Raw genomic sequence first — 12,729 nt, 5'->3', positions numbered from 1 at the left:
CAATTTTTTAAGACATCTCATTATTAAAGAAAACTATGATATTTTTTGTTTAATTTTGTTTACAAATTTTTAGTCTTAAAAATCATAGACAAATTTTTCATTTTTATATTTATGATAAGACTATTGTGATAGTTGAACAACAACGTTTTTATAAACACAACTGAAAGCTGTTCAAGAAGGAAAATTTGGTGTCTTTTTTGTCTATTATCAGATATGGAATGTATAACATTTTATAGAAAGACTTTAGCTATATTTTTCACATCGAAAGACCTCATTGTTTTAAATATTGATTCCAGTGGCATTATTTCATCATTATATACCGATGGTAGAACAACACATTCTCGATTTCAAATTCAAATATATTTGATGATAATATTTTTTTTATTTGTATTAAATTATTCATTGTAATTTATACATAAATTTATCCCGTGTAATACACGGGTTTCTAAAGCTAGTAATTATATATACAAGTCACACCAAAACACAATGAATGTGGTTTAAGAGTAATCAACCACACCACCCGGTTCTAAGAACAATAATAAAAAAAAATGACTCAACACACATTGTGTTTTGCAGGGTAAAAGGAGCTCGGTGGTGGTGGGTAGAGAAGACTTTAATGAGTTATACCATTTCAGCCCTGGCTCGAGCCACTAACCATACAGCATGTACTCATTTCTATGCATGGGTCAAGTCACATTGGTCAAACCGGTGACCATTCACCATAGGTCCTGAATCCGAATGGAGAGGCACACAGCACTAGCACAACCCAAATTCTTAAGTATGTGTGCATTTTACATTACATTTTATGTATAAAACATTCTATCAATATTTAATAATATCGGTACCCTTCATTAGCCCCTAAAAGGTTTCTGTTAAGTTACTATTCATAGAAACAACAACCAATTATTTCGGATTAATTCACAACACCAAACAATAATCTGCATCCTCCTGCCAATCTGCAACATTCTGTTCAGATCCCCAACATTCAACCCGAGAGATACAGGCTTAACGTTTGTGTTTTAGATGCATAGAAAAAGACCAGGTTGTACGCAGGATGCAAAGAACCATATAAAATGAACAATTGCGATGGGATGTGCAGCGGTGTTGATGCTTTTGGAGATCTGATGATGAACCATGGCAGCCGCTCACCCAGAGAATATGGATTCCATCAAGTATCATCACTCTCTAATCTGACTTTCGAATGAGCCAGATGGGTTAAACGGGTCACGTGGACAACGAAAGCTATTTCTAGACCACTATCATTGCGGACTTATTGAATTAGTGTGATCGCTGGTCAATTAGTATGCATGCACTTATTTTACAACCACTATTATGTAATCTTACACGAACAGGAACTCACAGCTTGGGCAAAAAATGGCATGTAAAGTGGGTTCTAAATGAGAGACAGAAGGAATACTAATCAATGTCATTTCAAAGAATTCATTTTGTAGATATAATAAACCCTAAAATCGAAACCATGGTTACCGCATATGAAGTAGAAATATAAAAGCATTCTTACCTCTTGCGGGCTGATTATTAGGATCTGACGCACAACAGATAAGAAGAGAATGAAAGGAAGAAATGATGTAGCGGGCATTCGTTTCTTCGGCTTTCAAACGTCACCAATCTCGTAGCCGTCTTCCCCATGGAATCCCCCCATCATTGCCACATGCAAGTACACAGACAACTGGAAATTAAGCATCAAAATGAAACAACCTACAGATCAAATTAAGCATGAAACACAAAATTAAAGCCAATTTCAAAATCAATTGACCATAACCTGAGAAACACGGAACCAAACGACATACAATGGACGAACAGAAAAGCAAAAGGAAAACTAAAAAGGGAAGATAAAAGGTATCGGAGGTCATTACGTGGACAGGGAACAACAGTGTATGCGATACATGGCCTATACACGTGCCAGAAGCCCAGAAGCAACAAAGGTTAACATCTCAGGCTCCTGAAAAAAAAATAAGAAAGAAAAAAAAAGATTCCCAAAATATTAAAGCAGTCACAGACCGGGCCCGAACCAAGGTAGTCCTCCGAGAAGCGAAGTCAACGGAAACACAACCAGCCAACACAGCAAAGAATACACATATGTTTAAACACAAAGAATACATCCTAAATAGCAATAAAACAGAATTCTGAAAAACATTCTGTGGCACCAAAACTCCTCTTTTATTCTATATATATAATTACCACTCTGGTTGTTTTATGAGTTATAAATCCAACTGCCAGGATATTGTGTCTTACCTTATGAATTATATACCAATTTTATGTTATGTTAACCTGGAGACATCCTAACGGGCTAAGGTACACCTACTTCTTACTGCAGCGGCATATTTGTATGTATCATCCAACATTTCACAGTATCAATAACAGAATATACATAAGAGCCTGCCCATGTAACCCAAATTCCTAAATCCCTGTCTACAATAGAAGAGGCCAAACTTGTTTGCATTTAGTAACATTTGGCACATAATCATGTAATTTTTATAAACCACACCATCATTCAAGTAGCGTGTACAAATTACACCTAAGAAAAATATGACAGATAACAAAAGAACATGTGTCATATTCATGGTAATGAATCTTCTACCTTCTATAAGATTGATTGATTGCTCACAACTGTCCTCCCGCTTACAAATGCTTCAATTGAAAATAGTAATAATAATAATAATACTTTTAAAAATTACAAGATATCCCTATTTTGCTTCCTCTGAACCAGTCTCCATGACATTTTGCATTTCAAGCAGCTTCTGTTGCTCCTCTTCTTGTGGCTCTACTTGTTTGACATCCGGCTTGGGCTTGTTGCTAGTAGACTGCTGGTACATGACCCCACCAAACATACAAATCAAAAGACCGATTGTTCCAATAAACGTAGAGTGTTTATCCCAAATCATCAAATTGATTATCACCGTTAACAGCTTGTTCACAATGCCAAGCACAGTGAAGCCAGTAGCAGATATCGCCCTACGACAAGAGAATCCAAAGAAAGAAATCGCGAGACCAAACAAACATGATAACCCCACAGGCAGAACCACCTCAAAAGAATGCCAGTCCGACTCATCTCTGATCTCATGCTCTATCTTCTTCAGCTCTCCCATAATCAACAGCTCCAACGGAAAAAGCAGTAAAGCTTCAAGATTGTTGTACAACACCAGACCCCACGTGTTGAGCCCGATGGTCATGACAACGTGCTTGATGTAAACGAAATCTATCGACATGCATATTAGGTAGGCCAGAGCCCAGCTATAGGCCATGAAAGTGAACTGGTAATCAGTGATCACATAGAGCACGCTGCCGCCAAATATCGTGGCAAGGGAAAGCCACGTCTTTAGCGAAGGCCAGGGCTGGTGCAGAAAAAGGGTTTCTCCAACGGCAACAAATATGGGGACGAGTGAGCGGAAGACGATGAAGGTGTCGACGTTTGCGTGGAGGAGGAGCTCGCTGTTGGTGAAGAGGGACAGATAGAAAATGACAGCGGCGGGAAGGAAACGCCACATAGTGAGGAGATGTAGAGGGTCGTGCTGAAGAAGGTTAAAGTAGCCGAAAAGGAGGACGCCTGCGGCGCTGGTGAAATACTGCAAGGCGGTCAAGGCACCAGGGTAAGGGAACTTCATAACAGCCCATTTGTTGATGATGGAGAGTAGTGAGGCGGACAGGCAGTATCCAGCGGCTATACCGTATACAGAGACATGGTGGACCAAACCGCTATACCATTTTGATTCCACGTCACTCGACATCTGAAACCAGGATTGATTTCTTATTATTAATAATATACAAATAATAAGGAATTAAAAATATTCATTCAAGTAAGATAGATACAGATACAGTAAGTGAAACCTAATGAGTAAGTATCGATTAAAATAAGTGAGTGTAGTAGATATTGGATTAGAAGAATGGCAATTAAAATGAAAGAAAAGAAAAGAAACCTGGAGTGGAGTTTGAAGCAGAAGATCTCACCGACGATGATGATTGGACTGACTTCAATGGTTGGATCTGAATGAATGAATTAGGGAGGGTGTTGTGGTTTCTTTTTACTTTTTAACAGTTTTTTTTATTTTTTTTTTAAATTATAAATAAAAATAACTATGAAACATTATAGGTCTAAAGCAAAGGAAAGTTTTATGCATTTTAAGTTATAAGTATATAGCAACCGATGTTCATATACATCAAAAACTTAATCAAGAAATCAAATATCAACATTTTCTATTACTGGCTTTTGCTTGTAGTTTGCAGTATAAGAGTGATTTTCTTGTTCACTGTTGATCATGCCCTCTTTCATGCTTGTAAACAGGTTTGATGGCCCATCAATAATGACATCAGAGATGAAAAAATGAATGAAGAAAATATTTTCTTTTGCTAAGATTCAAACTCGGGTCAAATTAGGTAATACCATCTAATAACAACACCAAAGCCAATAAACCAGAGCTAACTTAGTTGTTTTGGTTGCACAAATATCTAATATATATAAAAATTCTAGAGCATATTTTAGTTTTGTGGCACCAACTTTCTCTTTTACTATATACTAGTGATATACCTGTGTGGGGCGCGGTAAAATCGGTGGGTAAAACTCAGGTGTCGCAGCAGCGAGTCAATGCGAATTTAGTCGACAGTAGCTACATTCGTTACACTACTAAAACAAAATGAAAACAAAATAAAAATAAAAATTGAAGTGGGCCAATGGGGTGGGGTCGGTTGGTCCCGGACGGTAACGACGAATCAACGCAAATTCGGTCGGTATTATTCATGTTTGTTATGGTACTAGAACTAAAACAACATGAAAAATAAAAATAAAAATAAAAATTGAGGTGGGTCAATGGGATGACGTCGGTCGGTCCCAAACGCCGAGACAATAACTCTACGACATTCGTATAACATATTATAAAGTTTTGTTAAAAAAAATTAAGACAGTGTTTATTTGGTCGGTAAACCTGGACATTGGTAAAACTCGATAGTCGCAGCTACGAGTTGACTCGTATTCGGGCGTTGCGGTGATGAGTCAGTAAAATCAGAGCGATGATAAAAGTTCGAGCGTTCCGGTGGTGGGTCAACGTGAATTTTGTCGATTTGAAGAAATGAGATGACACTTAAAACACAAGATAATTCAAATGAACCAAGAAAATAAAAAAGAAAATCGAAAAACATATTTAAAGGAAAAAAAAGTAACTTAAATTATCTTAAAAAAAATGAAGCTACAAAAATAGATAATAACAAAACTAATATAAGCATACTAGTTTTTATCCCTCGTATTACGAGGGTTGTTTTACATTACTCGTTTTTAATATTTATATATTTTTTTAGGTTTAATTTTATTTATTATAATGAAATTTATAATATACTTAGAGTTTGACGATAAAAAAGTTTTACAAATAACTAAGATGTTATAGCCCGGTTTAAAAGTTATCTGGGTTTGGTAACACCCAAGACCCGCTTATTTTTTTTTACTATAAAATTGTTTCTTAATTATAAATAATATTTTTTTTTTTAAAAATCATATAATAATTTTTAGTATATCCTATTTTATAGGATTTTCACATCAATAATTTGGTGAGAATAATTTTTAATTTCATTAGACGTCATAACTGTTTAAGGAGTATATGGGTTTGGTAAGACCAATACTATGAATTCGGGTCAAATGCATGAGAAACCTTCATTTAAAAATCAAGGAAATCTGATGACTCCAAAAAAAAGGGAGCGACCACATCGCAACACGTAGGATTTTTATGTTTTCGTTTATATATATTATAGATGGGTTTCTTTAATATAAAAAATAAGTCACTTTAGCAAGTCTTTTCGTTACCATAAGTTGTCATTCCTATCTATAACAGTTTTAGTAAAAAAGATATTTAAGTGATTTAATAGGTGAGGTCGCTCGTAATTCCATTTTCTTGAAGTAATGGAAAAAAAGGAACAAAATATTCGTTTTTGTCAGGTATCGAACCCAGGGTAAATAAAGGAAACATAAACTAATAACAACAGCAAAGCCAACAGACCAGAACTAACTTTATTTATTTTGTTGCACAAATATCTAATGTACTAGTTTTAGAGCCCGTGTTACACACGTAATAATTCAAATTAAAAAATTACAAGTAAAGCAAATAATTACATCGCGTATATGAAATAATGTATTAAATCTATGCTTTTATCTATACTATGTGTACATAAATTAATTTTATTTACATTACAAACTGATTTTTTTAATGAGCTTAACAAAAAATGCACGTGCAAAAACGTACCCGAGAATGTTTCTTTCTATTGAATATTTTATTCTCAGTGTCTTATATATATAATTGAAAGAATTTTGGTTATGAATCAATTACGGAAATTAGACTTCTCATACGATGGTAGTTCTAACCACTCCGCCAAAATATAGAATGAGCGTTACCTTTATTGATATATATTTATCAATTTACCACACTTCGAAGGAACAAAGAACATTAAACTGTAACGACAGATGTTTTAAAGAACTGTGTTTTTCTGAGCTACACCATGAAAAAGATTTTGATAAGTTTCAAGGGGCTTCTCGACTTTGTCATAATCACAACATAAAAAATTACATGTTAACCCATTCAATTTTGTTAATATTTTGTTTCATTTAAGCATAGTTTTGCATGACATGTTTCTCATACAATGTAATGATCACCATTGAAGGAAAAATTAATGTTGACATAAATATTTCAAATTTGATAAAAGTTAGAAGCATTAATAGGCATGGGGGTGGCATGTCGAAAGTGTCCGCAATCTTTTCTTATATTTTAATAGTTGAGGGAAAAATAATCAATTTGCCAAATCACGAACCTTTTGATTATTTCCAAAAATGCCCTTGAAAATAAATTTGAAACCCGAATCATGTTTAAAATTTTAACTTTCATTCGTTTGACATTTTCAACTCAACACTTTGAACCCATAAATCAATTTGCATTCTCAAACTTTTAAAGATACTCAAATTTTCCATTTTTGACTTGTAACAAATTTTGATCTAAATGTAGTTAACTTGTACCAAGCAATCTATTTACCTACGTTTGACCCATAAAAATCAAACGTAAGTTCCACAAAAAACCCGAAACAATCCTTGATAAAAAAAACTAAAAAATTAAATATGATAAACTTTGTTATATTTGAAAGTGATTCATATATATACTATCCTTACATTTTAACATATATATAGTTTACTAATTAACCGGAAAAATAAATTGATAGATTTAAAGCATATATTTATTATTTATATATTTATATGACAATTTACCATAATAATAATTTATATCATAATAATAATAATAATAGATAAATGGATTACTTTTAGAAAAAAAGTGGTTCGACTTTTAAGCCTTTATATATAATTTAATAATTAAAAAATCTACTTTGTAAAATGAAAGAATATTCGAGTTTTGTTTTAATTACAATGTACATAGTACAATATGTTAATGATATGGTTTGTTGTTGATTTTTAGATTTCACCAAGTACTTTAGAATATATAGTAAAATAATATGTTAATTTGTATTTTTATATAATTGTATAGATATAATATAAACAGTGTGTAAAAAGAAAGTGAATAATTATTGATATATTACATATATTATGGTCCATTAAGATCTTGGAGGGGAAAAAATTGTAAGAATTAACCAAAATATGACAAATGTCATTTTACTTTATTTGAATAAGTAGATTTGAAAATTCTGAATTCTATTTTAGTTTTGTGACACCAATTACACTATATACATAATAGATAATTTAATTTCCTAACACATGAGCTTATTATCATACAAAGACATGTAAATAACACTATTGATATATTGTACTAACACAAGTTTTACAAATTAAATTGGCATAATAATAATAATAATAATACATTAAAACTCAAATTATTTAACATTTTGTATTTTAAATATTTTTATAAAATATGACATTATAATAAGGATCAAACATGACATAATAATTTTTATAAACAATAACATAAAAATAAGGGATCATAGAAAACAGAGGACGTGACATAATAATTTTTACAAAAGATGATATAAAAATAAGGGATCACAAAAATAGGGTATATGACATAATATTCTTTTTATGAAATGACAAAAAATTAGAGAATCACATAAAATAAGGATATGACATAATATTTGTTTTAAATAAAAAAATAATTAGGGGATTACAGAATATTTTTATATATTTTTAACTTTTTTAAATAAATCGGATTACCGCTATAAACGAGTAGCCACGAGTAGATTGTAAGGTCAAATTAGTCATGACAAGTTAACTGGTAATAAACCACTCGTATAGGAAATGTATACCGAAGAACTAATTGTTGACCAAGATCTGCTCGTAATGATTAATTAGATTTCAAACTAACCGGTCTAGTTAGTTTCTTGTAAAACTAACCGCTTAGACGTATTTGGTAAACCAAACTACTCGTCATGGTTTGTTTAGTAAAACTACTCGTGTCTCGAAAAGTTGTAATATACTCGTCTCGACTAAACGATTTATGCAGTACTCATGGCCGTAAATTATGAGACATGCAACTCCTTTAATTGTGACGACTAAATGATTAGTGAACGTGCTCGTCACGGTTAGTTTTTGGCCACGTGACATGTTTTAATTGCATCTGCAAACTACTCGTGTATTAACATAATATATTCGTCACAACTAGTTTATAATACATGTTTCTGGAATTCTTTGGAAATGATACCTAAAACTTCAAATTTGTTTTCATAAATACCTATTTTGAGAATTTTCCCAAATATATATGCAATGTTTATAAATGAGCAATGGATGTGGTGAGAGAGAGAAAATCATAAATACTTATGTACAACGAATGAAGATTTAAACGTTAAGGAAATAGATGGATGTCCGTCTTCCCTTATCGTGAATGGTCTAAGTAAACAGTTTATTTATTCTTTTGAATTACATTGAAAAAATACACTTACATGCGTATATAGATCATATATCATGGTTGTGGCTTAGTGATAGAAAGCTTGGATCTGTCAATGGAGACTCAAGTTTGATCCACACTTGTGGCACTTTGAGTAGATGAAAGATTTGGTAATGAAGTATTTGAGTTAGGTATTGCGAGGTTGTTAGTTTAAATCCCAAGCCCACCTGGGTTTTAGTCCCACCGTATGTTATGCCTAGGGGTGACAAATGGGTTGGGTTAGGTTGAAACGGGTCATGGGTCATGGGTCAGAATAGGTTAGGATCGAAACGGGTTAAGGTCAGAATGAGTCAATTAAAAAATGGTTGTTTTGGTTCGGGTCGGAACATGTCAAGGTTCAGGTCGGAGCAGGTCCGGGTCGAAACGGGTCCAGGTCGGAACATGTCAGAATGAGTTTCGGGTCAATTTTTTAATTATTTTTCTGGAAACGAGGACAACGAGGGTAACATTTTAGTTTGTTTTACTTTTTTGTTTTTGATTTAGATTTTGAGTTATGACTTTTTTTTATTATTTTTTAAATATTTTTTTGAGGGTTTTTTTGTTATGATCACAACAAATTAAAAAAATAATTAAAAAATCATAACTCAAAATATAAGTCAAAAACAAAAAAAGTAAAAAAAGAAAGAAAGAAAGCCTAAAATATTTCCTCCGTAGTCCTCGTTCAAAAAAAAAACTAAAAGAAAACCGAGAAATGAACCGAAACCGAAAAAATCAACAAAAACAAAACAAATAACAAAACCGACCCAAACTGATCTAAACTGAAAATCGATCTAAACGAAACTAAAGAACAGAAATGAAACTAAAAAACTGACCAAAGCGAAACAAAACACCGAAAATAAATCTGAAATCAACAAAAAAAACGAAACAAACTAAAACCCAACTCAAAATGTGGGAAAACTCGTCTCCCATAAATATGTATAGAAACTAGTTGCAGAATGTTTTGATATCAGTGAATTAGGAGAGTCATAAAGAACTGAAACTTAACGAATTTATGTTCAATTTTGAACGTGTTTGCTAGAAACCAATCACATGTCTAAAAATTTAACAAGTTGTTGCTATGTCATATTAACAACACACAAGCTCCTATGCATCATGATTAAAATCTTCTAGATGATTGTCGACTCAGTTTGTTTGTGTTGGAATTAATTACCGAATCGTCCTTAATTATATGTGGCTTGCGGTACAAGGAAGAAGTCTTTGAGTGCAAGTGAAGTTAGTTAAGGATCGGAGATAGTTATCAAGTTTGGATTAATTATATGAATTAATTATTTTATTAGCAATCATAGTTATAGTCTAACACGTATAGGTTAGGTTATATATACCGAGCCATGGTATGGATTGTAATCTAAGCTTTTGAGTTATTTTCTTGGATAATTAAAACATTGGAGAGTTATTCCAAAATATCAGATCATTAATAATCTGATTATCAATTCACCACGTGAATTCGTATAAGAGTCTGAGTTACAGACACCATCGAAGGGAGCAGGAGGACTTGTTCCAAGAAGCAGTCGATCAGACATATCAAATTGTAGCAGATAGAAAGTGAACAGATTCCAAGATTCAGGCATTCTGTTCAAGGTAGGCTTCAATCCATTAGTTGGGTATCGATAAAGTGCAGCAGGGTTCAATCCAATTCGGTAGAGATTATTGCAGGTATACTTTCAGGAATTAGGAAGTGTTTAATCGATCCAATCAACCAGGGTTTCGATTAATTAAGGTTGATTCTCAGAATCTGAATTTGACTAAGGAGCAGGTAGGGCTGTAACAAGATCAAAGTTTTCAAGTCAGGTACATCAGACAAAGAAGATCGAATACCATGGCTGACGTAGGTAACAATAACCGAAATCAGAACACGAAAGATAATAGCTCGACATCGTTAAGTTGTCCGATGCTAAACTCTACGAATTACACGATTTGGGCAATGAAGTTACGGGCAATCTTTAATGTTCACGGGGTCTGGGAGATGATCGACCTGGGAACGAGTACAAATGCTAAGAACAACAACATGGCGATTCCTCTATTATTCCAATCGATTCCGGAGGCAATGACCTTGCAAGTGGGGAATCTACCGATCTCTAAGGAGATGTGGGACGCGATTAAGGCCCGACATCTAGGAGCTGATCGGGTAAAGGAAGCACGACTTCAATCTCTCAAGGACGAATTCGATAGTTTGAAGATGAAAGAATCTAGTACAGTCAATGAGTTTGCAAGCCAAATAAATACTCTAGCCTCAAAAGTAGCCTCTTTTGGTGAAACAATCGAACAATCTAAGATGGTTAAGAAACTTCTTAACGAGCTACCAAAGAAAAATTTTATACATATGGTAGCCTCGATCGAACAACTCATTAACTTGAAGACAATTGGTTTCGATGATGTGGTGGTACGCTTAAAAGCTTATAAAGAATGGATCAAGGAGGAGATAGGTCAATCCGCGTGTCAAGGGAAGCTTATATTCCATAAAGACGAGTATTCGAACCATGGTCAGTTAAGTTACTCACCGAGAGGGCGAGGTAGAGGCGGGCCGAGTTCACAGGGTCGTGGACGGAGCCGAGAAACTAGAGGAAGAGGAACGGGTCGGAAGCAAACCGAAGGACAGAGGAAGGTAAAGAAGGACCGTTCTTAGATCAAATGTTTTCGTTGTGACGAGATGGGACACTTTGCGTCCTCGTGTCCGGAACGAAGACGAGCAAATCAGGAAGCAAACCTAGCCGAGACAAACCAACCAGCTGATCATGACCCGGCTGGTTATTTGAACCTTCACGAGATTGTTTATTTAAACAAAGAACGAGTCAACCCGAAAAGCTTAGAAGCCAAGAAAGTTGAAGAAGACACTTGGTATCTCGACAACGGAGCGTCGAACCACATGACAGGTAACCAGTCGTGTTTTTCTGAACTCAACAATAATATAACAAGTAAGTTTAAACTCGGGGACGGGTCATGTGTTAATATAGTCGTGTTTTGGACAAAAATATGCTAAGGATAATGTATCCAAATATGTAAATGTGAGGTATAGTGCTATGATGACAATAACAATTGTATGAACGAAATTGAGATGAACACCGTGATTTGTTGCGAGGAAAAACCCCTTGATCTTGTTTAGCTCAAAGGAAAAAAACCCTTAAGAAAAAGTGATTATAGAAATTTCTGGATATAATATCCATAGAAAAATAATGAAAATTTTTAGGATAGAATATCCTAATAGAAATAATTCAAAGATGTTAAATCTATAAACCAAAAGATATATAAGGATCCTAGCCAAACCAATATGAATTTAAAAGTAGAAATCATACCACAATGTCTAAGTAGACCTAAGTTACCGTAACTATTGAACCTTCGGTGATCCTTGTAGAAGAAATTTAAGGATTTTGAATCCATAAGTTTTGATCTTCACAATGAACTTAGAAAATCTGTTGCAAACAACTCATAATGTCAAGTGGGATTAAACCCGTTAAGCTGGGGACAAGCCCAAATAATAAACTGGGGACAAGCCCATGAAACTGGGGACAAACCCGTGCAACTGGGGACAAGCCCAAAACTGGGGACAAGCCCGTGAAACTGGGGACAAGCCCAAACTGGGGACAAGCCCAAATACGGATGTTAACTGGGGACTTGCCCAAACCGGGATTTAGCCCAAACGTAAGATAACGTGAAAACGTTATAAACCGGTAGTATGGTACGTCTACCATAAATCGTAGGATCCTCCATATAGCCGAAGACAACGAAATTGTCAGCCACTAAGCGTGTACTGGTCCCTCTGCCCCAAACTATACGTTGGATAGAGTGCACTACAGGCGAG

General features: G+C 34.2%; 1 pseudogene; it reads right to left on the bottom strand.

The window, feature by feature from the left end:
- Window positions 1-2,276: 2,276 nt before the first annotated feature.
- LOC143630489 (GDP-mannose transporter GONST3 pseudogene) lies at window positions 2,277-3,746 on the bottom strand (annotated as a pseudogene).
- Window positions 3,747-12,729: the final 8,983 nt, after the last annotated feature.

Source organism: Bidens hawaiensis, unplaced genomic scaffold (assembly GCF_021521415.1).
Source record: "Bidens hawaiensis isolate Kalapana, Puna unplaced genomic scaffold, B.hawaiensis_p1.1 tig00005680_1, whole genome shotgun sequence".
NCBI lineage: Eukaryota > Viridiplantae > Streptophyta > Magnoliopsida > Asterales > Asteraceae > Bidens > Bidens hawaiensis.
This window is presented reverse-complemented; position numbering and strand designations above follow the sequence as displayed.